The sequence below is a fragment of the Equus caballus genome, chromosome 5, assembly GCF_041296265.1.
Source record: "Equus caballus isolate H_3958 breed thoroughbred chromosome 5, TB-T2T, whole genome shotgun sequence".
NCBI lineage: Eukaryota > Metazoa > Chordata > Mammalia > Perissodactyla > Equidae > Equus > Equus caballus.
The window spans coordinates 8,825,764-8,839,336 of NC_091688.1; the positions used below are offsets into that span (position 1 = coordinate 8,825,764).

General features: G+C 39.1%; 1 long non-coding RNA gene across 1 annotated transcript in view; it reads left to right on the forward strand.

Moving 5' to 3' along the window:
* LOC102147427 (uncharacterized) overlaps positions 1–13,573 on the forward strand; it is a 275,708-nt gene that overhangs the window by 178,814 nt on the left and 83,321 nt on the right. Inside the window, exon 3 of the long non-coding RNA XR_002807849.2 lies at positions 13,042–13,150. This is a non-coding gene — a long non-coding RNA (uncharacterized lncRNA). The remainder of the gene's footprint in view (positions 1–13,041; positions 13,151–13,573) is intronic.

Genomic DNA, 13,573 nt, shown 5'->3' on the forward strand with positions numbered 1-13,573 from the left:
TAGCTGTCTTTATCCAGTTTCTGATTATAATGGGAACACTTTCAGTGCTGCATCATGATGGTGGGTCTTGAGTTAAGCTGAAAACCTTTTTTCACACAAAGAAGTAGTCTATCAATTTTTATTTTGAATTTTATTATCAGGAAGTTGATTGAATTATTGTTTTCTTTTGACTATGAATATAGTGGATTATATTCATAGATTCCTTGTACAAACCATCTCGTCCTCTCTCGATGATATGTTTTATGTTAAATCATCAGGAATTAGACTAGGTAGGGAGTTGCCACTCATCCTATTTTGGGTTTGTCAAAAACTGAGTCTGGGATGTTGACCAAGGAGTCTAATAGCTCCTCCTTTCCTCACTTCCTTTGTCTAAATGAAGAAAAAGACTATGTGTGTGTGTGTACATGTGTGTATATACACAAATATATGTGTGCAGATATATGTACATATACATATATATTCTTAAACTATCAAAAAAATTAAAAATTAAAATTCACAGTAAGAGATGTGCCATTTCATAAGCTTACCAGTTTAAAACATCCTATTCGAGAAAATTCTACTGTACACCTGGCTCAGACGACTCTCCTAAAACTCAGACTCCGCAATTGAGCACCAGTGTTTCAAGTGTGTGTTTGCTGCTCTCCTTGAGCTCACATCAAAAATAAACTTGGTTTGAATGATCATTTACTAAGTATCTAAACAGACCAGCTGGCTCTGGCCTTAAACCAAGTCACTATAGGGATCTCTTACAAAAAGTCATCCTCTGTTTCCTAAACCCTTGAAAATCTCGGATAGCTTTACGGGGTCTAAAAGGAAGCAGCAGAGAGCTTCTATGCAGGACGTCGTACAGCAAACTCCCCCAAATCTTCTTTAGTCATCTCTTTCTATCCCTCAAATTTCACTCATGGTGGTATCTCCAGAACAGTACTGTTTTCCACTCGGCTCCTCCTTGCCAGTCTGACCCAGCAGCCTCTTCATTGCACCTTTTGAAAAGCCTATCCCAAGAGAGGTGAAACTTCCCACCGCACTTGGAAAAGACAGTTTCTCAAGAGGGCTGGTTCTCGCCATAATTCTAGCAAATAAAGCCTCTCATCACTTTAAAATTATACTGCTGCTCTCCCAGCCACACTTCTCAGGACTTAATGATGAAACAGAGATTAATTTCCACCTCATAGGTGGAAGTTATCAAAGAGAAAGAAATACTGTGAGCCGTCAGAGGAAGGAGGAATTTGATGCAAATACCTACTCATGCTACCTCCTTCCTGGGAGCACCAAAAAGTTTTCAGAGGTGATGTTTCAATGGGTTATTTGTATAGAAATTACGTTGATCCCATAAAAGCATTGTTTCTATAGACCAGCCACTGAGGCAAAGATGTAGCTTTAGAACATAGCATTCTACTTATTGATTTTTTTCAACTCATTAAGGAATTTCTTGTAAATCAATGCTACTTTTACGCAAACCAATATATGATTGTCCTAGCATTTACGCACAGTGGAGTCCTCTGAATTTTAAAGGAAAGACAGTTTGTGAAATCATTTGAATCTTTGGGCATTTAATTAACTGACTTATTTTCCTAGCAGGAATTCATTATTGAAGATAAAAGAAGTTACAGAAGAGAGCCGACTTGGTTTTTTTGGGTCCTATCATACCCAAGCAGGAACAGAAAAAAAAGAGTATTTTTCTCCCAACACTTCCTCAGTTGAGGGTTTTCTACTGCAGAGCAGAAAGGATAACTAAGTTGGAAAAGATATGAGTTAGTGAGGAATTGGGCTGGAGGAGGTTATTTGAGTGGTGGAACTCAGCTCTTACTGCCCGTTTTAGAAAAATAATTTTCCTTCTCACTGAAGTTTGCTTGCTAAGGAAAAAGGCTTCCTAAGCAAGTTGTGCACCCACCCCTTCCCCATGAGAATGACTTCATTATAGGAAAGGCCTTATATCAAGACATGCTGGGGCTATCAGTCAAAGCAATGATGAGAAACGGGTTATTACTACAAAATGAAAACCAAGGTATTAAGAAGTAGAGAAAGGAACCTCTGAGTGCAAACTTGGCTGTTCTTCTAGACGTTTTGTTCATTCCCCAAACGGGGAACATCTATTTCTGTTGCTTCATCAAGGAAGTGAGAATCAGGTTTCACTTTAAATATTGCTGTTCTTACATCAGCTAAGTTTAAAAATAGAATCATAGGAATTGAAAGGACTTCCAGGGTTTTTTTTTTTCCCAGACATTCCCCTTATTTCACAGTGGCCCTTCCTAAGGCCCCAGGTGTATCCTGTTTGCCATGACCTGGAGGAAGAGACATCCCACAGTCTATTTCAGAGTCCAGCATTATCCAGGTCAGGAAACTGCTTCCCAGGCAATGCAAGAGCATTCAGTCCAAGCCTGTGTTTTTTCTACCCCAGCAGCACAATGTGAGAGTTAATAAACGAATCTGAAATCATAAAATATTAGAACAAGAACCCTTCAAATGTCATCTAGGTCAGTGATTCCCAGCCAGAATTATTTTCCAGGCTGGTAAAATAGTAGATTAACACCAGTGACGTTAAGCACATAGGAGAAGAAAGGTTTTGTGGGAGAGGGCAAGAGATGATAAAAATGAACCAAGTGGTCAGAAAGTAGACTTCTTTAAAACAGTGGTTCACACACGCCATGTTGAGTTCTGGTGCCTGGATAGCTGCGCATCAGACCACCTGGGCAGCTTGTCAACAATGCAGATTGCTTGGCTCACCGTCTCCCACCCTAGATCCTATTCAGTAGGTCCATCCTGTGAAAAGTACACCCCTGATTTCAGAATCTGTGCTAAACCAACATCCCCACCCTGACCAAGGGAGGAAGGCTTCCTGCATATCTAACCTAGCTCTGATTAAATGCCTCTAGTGAGGCGGAGGGCTGTGGGGTCGGGGCGGAAGGATGTCCATTACCTACTGAAGCAAACAATCTCTTTTTTAAGCAATGTTAGTTATTACAAAATTCTTCCGTGTACTAAATTGAAATCTACCTCTCCTTGGTTCTTATTCAGTGGTTTTAGTTCAACACTGTAGAACAAGAGAAAACACATGTAAGACTCTAACCGACTCACTCTTCAAATGTTTGTTGATCAGATGTCATGTTCCCGCTCTGTTTCCTTTATAAAACAAAACAGAAGAAAACAAACCATGATTCTCTGAAATCCAGGAAAAGGGCCCGAAACATTCAGTTGGGACTTCTAAGCTCCACATCTTGACACAAGTCCCAATTAAATAGCCAACTCGTAGTTCATTTTGAATTAAAACTTCCTTGCTCAGAATGACTTTGTAAATGCCTTCCCTGTCCTACCCTACTGTGTAATTAAAATCTTCTGGGAAGCCTCAGATGACGTGGCTCATACTCTCCTATGCTGTACTTTGCTACTTGTCAAACCTCTTGGGTAAAATTAAGAGGGAACTTCCCTTGAGAGGTTTTGTGGCTGTTAATGATGCACAATCAACATTGCCCCTACTCAGCCGGTGTAAGAAACCCAGGGGGAATCTAAGAAAGAATAAAGACACTGCTTAGGATGAGAGCTGGAGAAGATAAGGGGCCCTGCTGTATCCTTTACAAAGGCTTAGTCATTTCATAGCTTCAAAATCTGGACTGTGCTTTTCAACGGTAATTGCCATCTTTACGAATATCTCATCTACTGTCAGGGGGTACTCTTAGATGATCAAACATCACTAAGTTGCACCTAAAAGAAAATTCCATCAAAGTAACATGCATCTAATTGAGTGCTATTACTTTAAAGAAGTTGCCTTTGGAGAAATGTACTCATTCTAAGAAGATACTGTTTCTGAAAGCGTATTAGGAATTTTTTTTGTTTTTGGATGGCCTTCAGAGAGAGCTTATAATAAAAGAACGTTTATCTTATTATTTCATAACTTAAATTTTGTTTTGGATTTTAAAAGGCTCTTCTAGACTATTCACCTGCTTTGTTGATTAGTTTGGGTTCCAAATGACTTTTAGCTACTTTCAATAATCATCTTCATAGACCAAATATTTGCCACCTTTGGGGATACTCCAAGTAATATTTCACAAATTTGGGCCAGCTTACTAGGCCTTACTTAGTCTTCCCCTCCCTAACTCCTTGCCTCATCTCGCCAAGCGCTTCCCCTGTGCTCCATACCACACCATGTTCTCTACCTTGGCATGGGCCATTTGCTCTGCTTGGAATGTTCTTCTCTGTTCTTTTTCCCACCTAATTTTATTCATCCTTTAGCTCCTGGCCTAAAAGCCACTTTTCAAGGGTAGAATTTTACCATATGGCTGTAGCTTTCATCACTTAACTTTTATCTCAGCTTATCTTCTGAAAACCAGTTACATCACCTACCTTCCTGTAGATCACTAACGCCACGGCTTTAGGTCTGAATGGATGCTACAGCCTCAAGAAGACCCTTGCTCCTGCAGAGCCCGCTGGGACCTGAGCTGAGTTACAAGCCCAGCAGCTGTAGATTTTACCCAGGAATGAAAAGCACATCCTTGTTTTCTACCAAAATTCCTCTTTCTCTTTTCGCCTTTGCCTATCTCCTACTTCTTTCACATCTCATCGTGGATATTACCTTCTTAAAGACAACTACCCTGACTCCCCACAATGGGTGAGGTTGCCTACCCCATCATGTGTCTCCATAGTACCTGTGCTAATTCTATCATAACAGCTACCACATAGACGAAAATTGCCCCTGTAGTTTTCTGGTGACTTGCTATTACATTATAAATGAGCTCCTTGAGGACAGGAACTATGTGTTATTGATCTGTGACTCCCAGTTAGATGTCTGATAACTACCTCAGTGAAGGATTGCTAAATAATTAACTAAATGGATGGATAGATGGATGGATGGATTGGGAAAGTTTAGTTTCTCACCCTTGAGACTGAAAGATGTCCTATTTCTCAGTTGGTAGGTAGGTTTGGAAATTTTTAAAGCTTATCCAAACCTTACTCTTGGTATTACTGGCTTTAATGAAGTATTAGAAAGGCTCCTATCTCCTGGGAATTCTAGTTTTCTGGAAGCCACATCACACTCCTAATACGGAGATGGGTATGCGATATTCCTTCCACTCCTGCGTTGCCTAAAAAATCCCAAACTGCGTAAAAAATCTGATATTTTCTTGTTGGCAAGTATTCTCTCATCAGTCATCCTCTTCCTAGGGATTTGCATTCTCCTTTTATGAACCCAGCCTTCTTTCAATCATGTTCTGCCAGTGAGTCATTGGGACCCAATGCTGTATAGAGAGGAGACACAGAACTGAGGTTAAGCATGTGGTCCTAAATACTTGGATTTACATTTTATGCTGTGATTAAATGGGCTCAGGGCACATTCCAGCAGAAGGCACTTCTGCATTCTATTATGGGCAACTTTCCATCACCTCCACCCAGAAAAATGAAATGGAGCTTGGGTCTTTCCCATTTATTCATACCTGGTATCTCTCTTCCAAAGTGACTTCCACACAACATTTCTCATACTTAAATGACAGTGCATGGTAAATTACAGTTTAAAGTTAATTCAAGAGAAGGACTATACACAAGCAGGAAAATGACATATATAGAGAGATTATGAATATGTGGTAATGAGGTAATTTCTTGGGTGGCTTTTGGAGGTCAGCCTCATTATTTCACGTCACCTCAATCAGTCATTAATTAATTCAGAAAATAATCAAACCTTAACATCTACCTCTAGTTTTATTTCCTAGCTCTCCTTTTGGGGCTAGACAATATAGTATACTCAAAAGAATATAGGAAAATCAAATTCCATAAAGTACTGTGTTACATAATCCTGTTGCACCCTGTTCTTTGGCTTTATAGTAATTGGAACAATTAGCTATTGTGGGTTTTTTTGTTTATTTATCTTAAGTGTCTGTCTTCCACCACACCATAAAGTCCAGGAGAACAGAGACCATGTTTGGTCACCCAGAGTCTAGAGCAGCTCCCCATACATTGTAGGCATCCATAAATAATTGATAAATGAATAAAACTGATTATTGGTTAGCATTTTCTTGATTGAAAGCAAGCCAATAGACTTTCTTTTAAACCTCAACAGTTGTCCAATGGCAGAATTAAGGGAGGCTGACAGAGGTCTGCATGCTTCTGTGGAGACCCTCCCCAGTCTCCCAAGTTCTACATTCAATACACCTCTTTACCTCACCACTGCAAGCTGCCTGAGGACTAATCTCGAGAAAGCACGTTCCTTACTTGGATTCTATTTCCATTTCTTCCCAAACCCTTCTCCTGGTCTGTGTTCCCACAATCAAGCCTCAGCAAAGTCTCCTATGAACAACCTCTTTTCTCTTGACTTGCATTAGTTTGTCCTAACTGAAACACAAATCTACTTTAAAGACACCACTTCTCTCACAGCCTTCTTAAGTGAAAGCAATTTTTTTCCCTCACCTGGAGGTGGGGTGCATGTCTTTGATTCTTATTCTTCTTCCAAAGGTTGTTAGCCACCTCTTTTAAAGAATTCCCTGAAAACACCTGCCATTAGATTCTATGCACATCATCCACCTCTCTCCTAAGCTCTGGGTCTCCATCTATCTTCAGTAAAGACTTTACTTTCTAGCTCACTCAGTTTTTCCCCACCCAAAACTCTCATCAGAATTTTTGGAGCCTCAATATCCAGAGAGGTAATCCATCCTGTACTTGGTCTCTCAGTTCCTTAATCTCATTTCCAATACTCTTGACCTCCACCCGCCTCACCTCAGTCATTTACTCCCACAGTTATACCCCAGTCCATATAATTTTCAAGAAGTGAACCTCCCTCAAAACTCTCTGATGACCACTCTTACGTCTCCACTTCAGTTCCTCTAATAACCCCCCTCCACTCCCCGTGGAACCTTCTCCCACTCTCCTTCTCCCAGTTTCACTGCCTATTATCTCCTCCACAGCCTGTCTTCCCTCTAAGGAGGGAAGCTTACTTCATTGGTTCATCCTCATAATTACTCCCTCAGATATACTTTCAACTCCCTTGCCCCTTTAGATGCTTATTATATTTACTTGGTTAATCCCAATTCTTCGCCCATTTTTGTTTGCATTTGAGCAGCTGAATAGAGCTGGAGAAAATATACAGCTAGGCAGACTGGTACATTTGAAATTCATGGGCACTAACCTCAAATGACATCAATCATCCTGCACTTACTAGCAAATCCGTCTCCCACTTTCTGGGGAGCTTCAGTTCACAACTTTTCCTCTCTCTTCAAACTTCCAACGACCCAACTCTTCCTCCCTCTCAGCTGATTACTTTGCTTGATATTTCACTGAGGAAATAGAACAATCAGAAAAGAACCTCCTTATCCTTCTCCACCAAACCTCCCATCTCCCTGCACCTGTACCTATAAATTCTGCCTCCCTTCCCATTGAAATGGTTGCATTTCCTGTGTCCCTATGTGAGGTCAACCCCTTGACCTGTGCCCTGGATCCTGTTGGTTTCATTCACACTGTGTCATACTGATTGATGCTTTGCTATCATTAGAGGGAATGGCCTTCCTTATGAGACCAAGACATCAAATCCTGAAGGTTTTAGCAAAGATGAATTCTAGAAGTAAATGCCCCATGGAGGTAGCGATAGCTATTTAAGCAGAGCTGACTCTGACAATACAAGTTTCATCTCCCCCTTTAGATTTTGTCATGTTTATTCTTGCAGCCACTACCTTGTTCTGCACTCAGAGGTACACTCTTCGCCTAAGACATTGATCCAAGCACTGCCACCACCAAAATCAATTTTGGTCGTTTCTTTAGCATAGCTGAAGTAGCCTAGATTTTCCCAAAGGCAATTTACTAGAAACTAAAGAAAAATACTTTGCTATGTTGGGGATTACCTTGCGTATAGACAAGATGTGCCTGTTTATTTGTTTATTCATTAATTATTCAATTATCTATTAAGTGTCTCCTGTTTGTATTACACTTGGTACTGAGGATAAGGTCAGAGATTATAGCACATGGTCTGTGTTCTCAGATAGGTAGAATGTAGCAGTATATAAATTAGGTGTAGTGGTAGGACACATATGGGAGTGATTTTCTCTACTGGAAAAAGTTTGGAAGGTGTATAGAGACGAGAGTACTTGAGTCTGGGGAGTGTAAGCAGTTCAGGGTAGCTGGAGTAGTGATGTGAGGGAAGAGAGAGATGAGGAAGAGATTAGGAAGGTAGATGGGCCCAATCTTAGAGGATGTTAAGTGTAATACTAAAGAGTTTAGACTTTATCCTGCATGCAGTTAGGAGATTTTGAAGTTTTTTAAGCACTAAAGTTTATATTTTAGACCATTTTCTCTGGGAGGGAGACCATTTAGGAAGTTCAGGACAGAGAGAAGGTGAGGATCTAAACTTAGGCAGTGAGATAAAGAGTGGAAATGGGGATTTCTGTAAGTAGGTGTTAAGAAGGATGAATCATTAGGTCTTAACGAACAATTGGATAGAGTAAGGCACGGAGTCAAGGATGACTTACATGTCTGTAATTTGACTAGATGGATGGGGGAAGAAAACAGTGTTGAAAGGAATGAGCAATTTCCAGTGGGAAGTGTTTTGACTACATCCTTTTCGAGATCAACGCTAGAGGTTAATTTTTGCTACAAAATAATCCTTTGTCACTGTTTCTCTGAACTGCATTAATGATTAATATCACCTAAAATTCATTGTGTGTATTTTGTGATTATGATTTTTAAAAACTAAACAAAACTATTTGCAGGGGGACAAATCCATCCCCACCACACCCTAGCACTTAGTGAAGATTTCTGAAGAATCGTTACAGAGCCCACATCCAGACAAAATGCTTTGAAAAATTCTATTCAAATTCTTTCCTACGAACGTTAGCTTAATAATATTGACTGTTTAACTCATTACTCCAGTAAAGACATCATAGCCAGCTTTATGCAAACATGGTGAAACATGCCAAAAAAAGGTCAGTCTTTCTGAGCTACCCATTAGGCAATTCTATGATCTCAGGACCATTGTTTCAATGAAGTAAATCAGGTCACCTGAAAGATTTTAGTCGTGTCTACCATGATTGAGTAGATTTGGCCCGTATAATTTGTCCCATAACTATTGATCTTAAATCACATAACTTGGATCTGATAAACAAGTGTACGTTATCTTTCTATCCATTTATGCCATTGCCCTTTATTAGGGAGGTAGAGGGTAATAGATAAATGATAAACTCCTTAGGAACTGGTTAGAGACATGAATAAAAATGAGAAAATGAAGCAGGTATGAAGTTCTTTGAGATTTCCACACAGTGAAACTAGGATAACAATGTTAACAATAGTGCTTACTCTATTCCAGGCGGTGTCCAGCACTGTGCATCTATGATCTCATTTAATCCTCACCATGATCCCATGAGCTAAGCATTGTAACATTAGCTCTACACATGAAGCTGCCAGGTTTAGAGAGGTTAAGTAACTTATCCAAGGAAACAGAGCTAGGAAATGGCAGAACTGGGATTTGACTAAAAGGTCAGTGGAAACCCTAAGAGTACAAAAAATGTGGACTTGAACCTAGGTCTTTTTTCCAGGTTTCTAGTGATGAGTTATACCTGAAGCTAATCTTAAAGGAATGAAGTTAAGCCCCAGAAAGCACAGCAGAGACAAAAGACATGGAGACGAGACTTTTCACTTAGCACACTTTAAGAAGTACACACACACATGAAAATAGCATGATGGAGTTTCTCCTATAAAATCTAGCAACCCCAAATGCTGGCCACTTGTCATGCCTCAGCATGAAAGATGCTGGTCCTAATATACGAAAAGACAAGATGCTTTGGTACAATGGTCTTCAAAGATTTTGTTCACATAATCTCTAAAAGACTTTTGTAAAATGATCTAAACCTACATAGTTGCCTCTCACACTTTGAAAAGATTTTACCAGATAAAATTTTTCTTTGTAAGTTTAATTCCCACAGAATTTTATCCTAAGGTAATCTATTTTAGCCTTGAAAGTCTTTCATTGATTATCATTTTTTATAGCAAATATATGTATATAAATTTAAATTTCACTATTTTAAAATTTTCCTGGGTTGCATTACCATTCCATTTATTAGTATAGAATGGATCAAACATGAATATATAACGTGTGGAATGTAACATAATTGGATAAAATTTTAAACTTAAAAAACATAAATGGGAATGTTTTTACTTTGTCTAATTATTTCAGATATCCTGTTCATGAATGAATATCTTCTTACTAGAATGAGATAAAGTTCACCAACTGTACTCATTTTTCATTTGTATGCATATAAGCCCTGAGAAGTCTTGTTCACGTGATTAAGTAGATGGGAGTGGGAATGGAGTGTTACAGAAATGTTACTCAATTCATCATCCTCCTTTTGTGTTAAATCCCAACACTCACATTAGAAGATTGAATAATAATTTATTTAGTGATCTGTTAACTGACAGATTTATTGAAATTTATAAATAAATAAATAAACAAAAATAAATGTATTCAAATTTATTGAAGTCAAACTGCTGAAAACCACCTGACTTGCAAAGAATCTCCAAATAACGGTCATTTGTCTTCTCAGCACCAACATCAGTATTTTTAAGTGTCCCCTTTTTTGTCACCAAATAGGTTGTTACATTCTTGAGCAAGGAACCAGAACACCTTTAGGACAGGTGGGAGCTGGTCCTTTGTTTTGTAAAGTAGGATAATAGTTATTGTGAAGAGGCAGTTGGGGAAGAAAAACCTATGCTTTATCTCAAGCATCTTCTCAGGCATTTTCTGGAAGCTGTGGACCCAAAAATTTAGTCCCTTAAAGCCATCTGTGTCTGCACATGCCTCAGAAAGCCTTCACATTCCGCAGGGATACACACAACACTTTGAACACCACTGCTTTAGTGCCCTTGCTTGTATTCAGGGAAATCACAGCATTTTTGGTCATCTGGGTTTTCTTTATTCCTAAATGATAGTTAAATACCTAATTAATGTAGCTCAAAGGGCACCAGAATGTTTTTCTGGATTCCAAATTTCTTCCAAAGTAGTAGTTACCGTTACTCATCCAAACGAAGACCTCTAAAGTGTCTAACTGGTAGTATTGACTGAAAGGAGTAATAGCTCACGTTTACTGAGCATGTATTATGTGCCAGATAGTTTTTAAAGAATTTTACACTGGTTTAATACTACGAACAACCCTATGAAGGAAATATTATAAACACTATTTTACAGATAAGAAAACAGGGGCTCAGCAGGGGTGAATAATTTGTCCATGGTTTCACTAGTGGGTGGGAGAGCTGGCTTTCAAACTTAGGCATTTTGGCTCTGAACACTAGTATGCTTAACCACTAGGTGAACAAGCTATCAGTATTATTCCTATCTTAACACAACTAGATTTCTTGGATTAGTTTTCCAGATATATTTTGGGGCCCTGAAAGTAAGAAGCACAGGAAGGTGTGAGTTGGGAGTTTTTTGTTTGTTTTTTGGAGGGGACGGTGGGTAATGCTGTAGAATGCAAGTCTGAGTGGGCTCTTATAGCAAGGGCCGTGGACAACTGAAAATACAACCACTGAAGGCACTGAATCTCAGGAAGGGAAGACCGAGGCCCAGAAACAGGGAAGGCAGACTTCAAAGAGGAAAAAGATATGACTTTTTCATAATGGCTCTCTGCTCAGTCCCTCCAGGGATTTGATGGGCAAAGCAGAGAATTGGTCCATTTGGTCAGTGATAGATCTTGAATAGCCTGCGCATCGAGGTGTATACGGGAGACCTAGAGGAAGATGTATAATACCAGCCACTTCCTTCGTTGGACATATGTTTATTGATTGCATCCTGTGTGGATAGACAGTGGCGTGCTAAAGACGTGCAAAAATGATCAGGATTATAAATGCCTTAGATCTTGAAGTGCGATAATCACAGTATGTTCCTGCATCAGGAATGTTGCAGCCTTAGTTTCACACTATTTTCCATTCTACTTGCCAATAGCAGGTGTAAAGTAAGGCAGGAAAGACCTAGATAGATTAGATTATCTAATAATTTGGGATGAATACTGAAAACCATAAACCTTAGTGAATGTCTCATAAGTCAGAAAGTCAGTACTTGTTAGAACAGGAGAGGAAGGGAATTCCCAAGATCTTGGCAGAAAATACATTTGGCCATTGAAAGCCACAATTCTGGTGTTTGCAGCATTACATTCCACCCTGTATTAAAGCGGGGATATTGTTTAGAAGGAAAAAAAAAGATAGGTAGGATAATTAGCACCCAAACCAGGGAGACTTGTGAGTTAGCATCTGCAATTGTACCTGGAAAGAAGCAAGAGGTGCAAGAAACTGCTCTCAGGTTCAACTGCCATTTGCTCCTGGAAATCTCTTTCTGAGCCAGAACCTTGTAAGAAGGTCTGCTGATAAAGAACCATCAAACAAAGTCATACCTCTGGAGCCTACATCTTAGGAAGGACACTGATCAATTGGAGCAGGTACAAAGGAAAACAACCAGAATGATCAGGGACTTGGAAACAATTCATAAAGGAAACAACTGAAGACAATGCGAAAGCTTAGCCTCTAAAGAGAAAAAAGGAAGAAATGACATGACTCCATATTTGAAGGAATGCCATGTGGTAAAGGGAACAGACACATTTTGTGTTGGTCTGTAAGGCAGATGCACAGCGGAAGTTTTAGAAAGGCAGATTTAAGCACATGATTGGAAAGAATTACCCAATAATTCAGATTTTTCAATTGCAGAATGGGTTTTCTTATGAAGTAATGGGCTGGAAATGATCAAGAAAAAGCTGTCACGGATGTTACAGGGGGTGATGCGTCTGCTTTGGGTGCAGATTTGGCCTGGGTGACTCATACAGTTCTATCTCTTGAGTTCTCGAAACTTTTCCCTCAAACCACTCAACTCTGACACAGATTTTTAAAACGAAAATTGCCCTTGGAAATTCTCTTCATTTTCTTCCTTTACTTTAAGGATATTCCCGCTTGTAAGCCAAGCAAATCCACCTGCTTGTTGGGTTACGTTTATTTATTAGAGAATATAAATGTGGTTTGCAAAACAGCCTTCCATGAAGACATTTTTTGGTAGGGTGGTCTGAACTTGAATTGTGCTCTCATGCTACATTCCAGGTCCCCAAGGCTTCACTGTGGATGAAAGGAAGAAGTCAATGCCTTTGCTCAAAGAGAAAAAATGTTTTTCTGTTTGATTGTTGATGAGCATTCCTGCCTTGAGAAAAAGGTATGACTAAATAAACTTTTAATACCCCTTTGCACTCCAATATTCTTTATTGAAAATATGCCTAGACTTCCCCTAACTGATGCAGATTTTGTAACATGATACTACCTAATGATTTTGGTTACTTTTCTAGAGTATTATAAATGACTAATTAGCCATTTTTTAAAAGAAATTTACGTACTACTATTCTTCATAATATTCTATGTGAGATATGCATTTATTCACTTATATATTTAGACAATATTTATTATTCTATTATGTCTTGGAATACAGGAGTGAACATGGCAGAAAATCCCCATTTTCATGGAACTTAGATTCAAACTGAAAGAAGTCAGGGAAGAAAAAAGTACTTAACAACACACAAAGAGTGAGTGGATGGATAGATAGATAGATGGATAGAAAGACAGACAAACTTGCTCAGCTAGT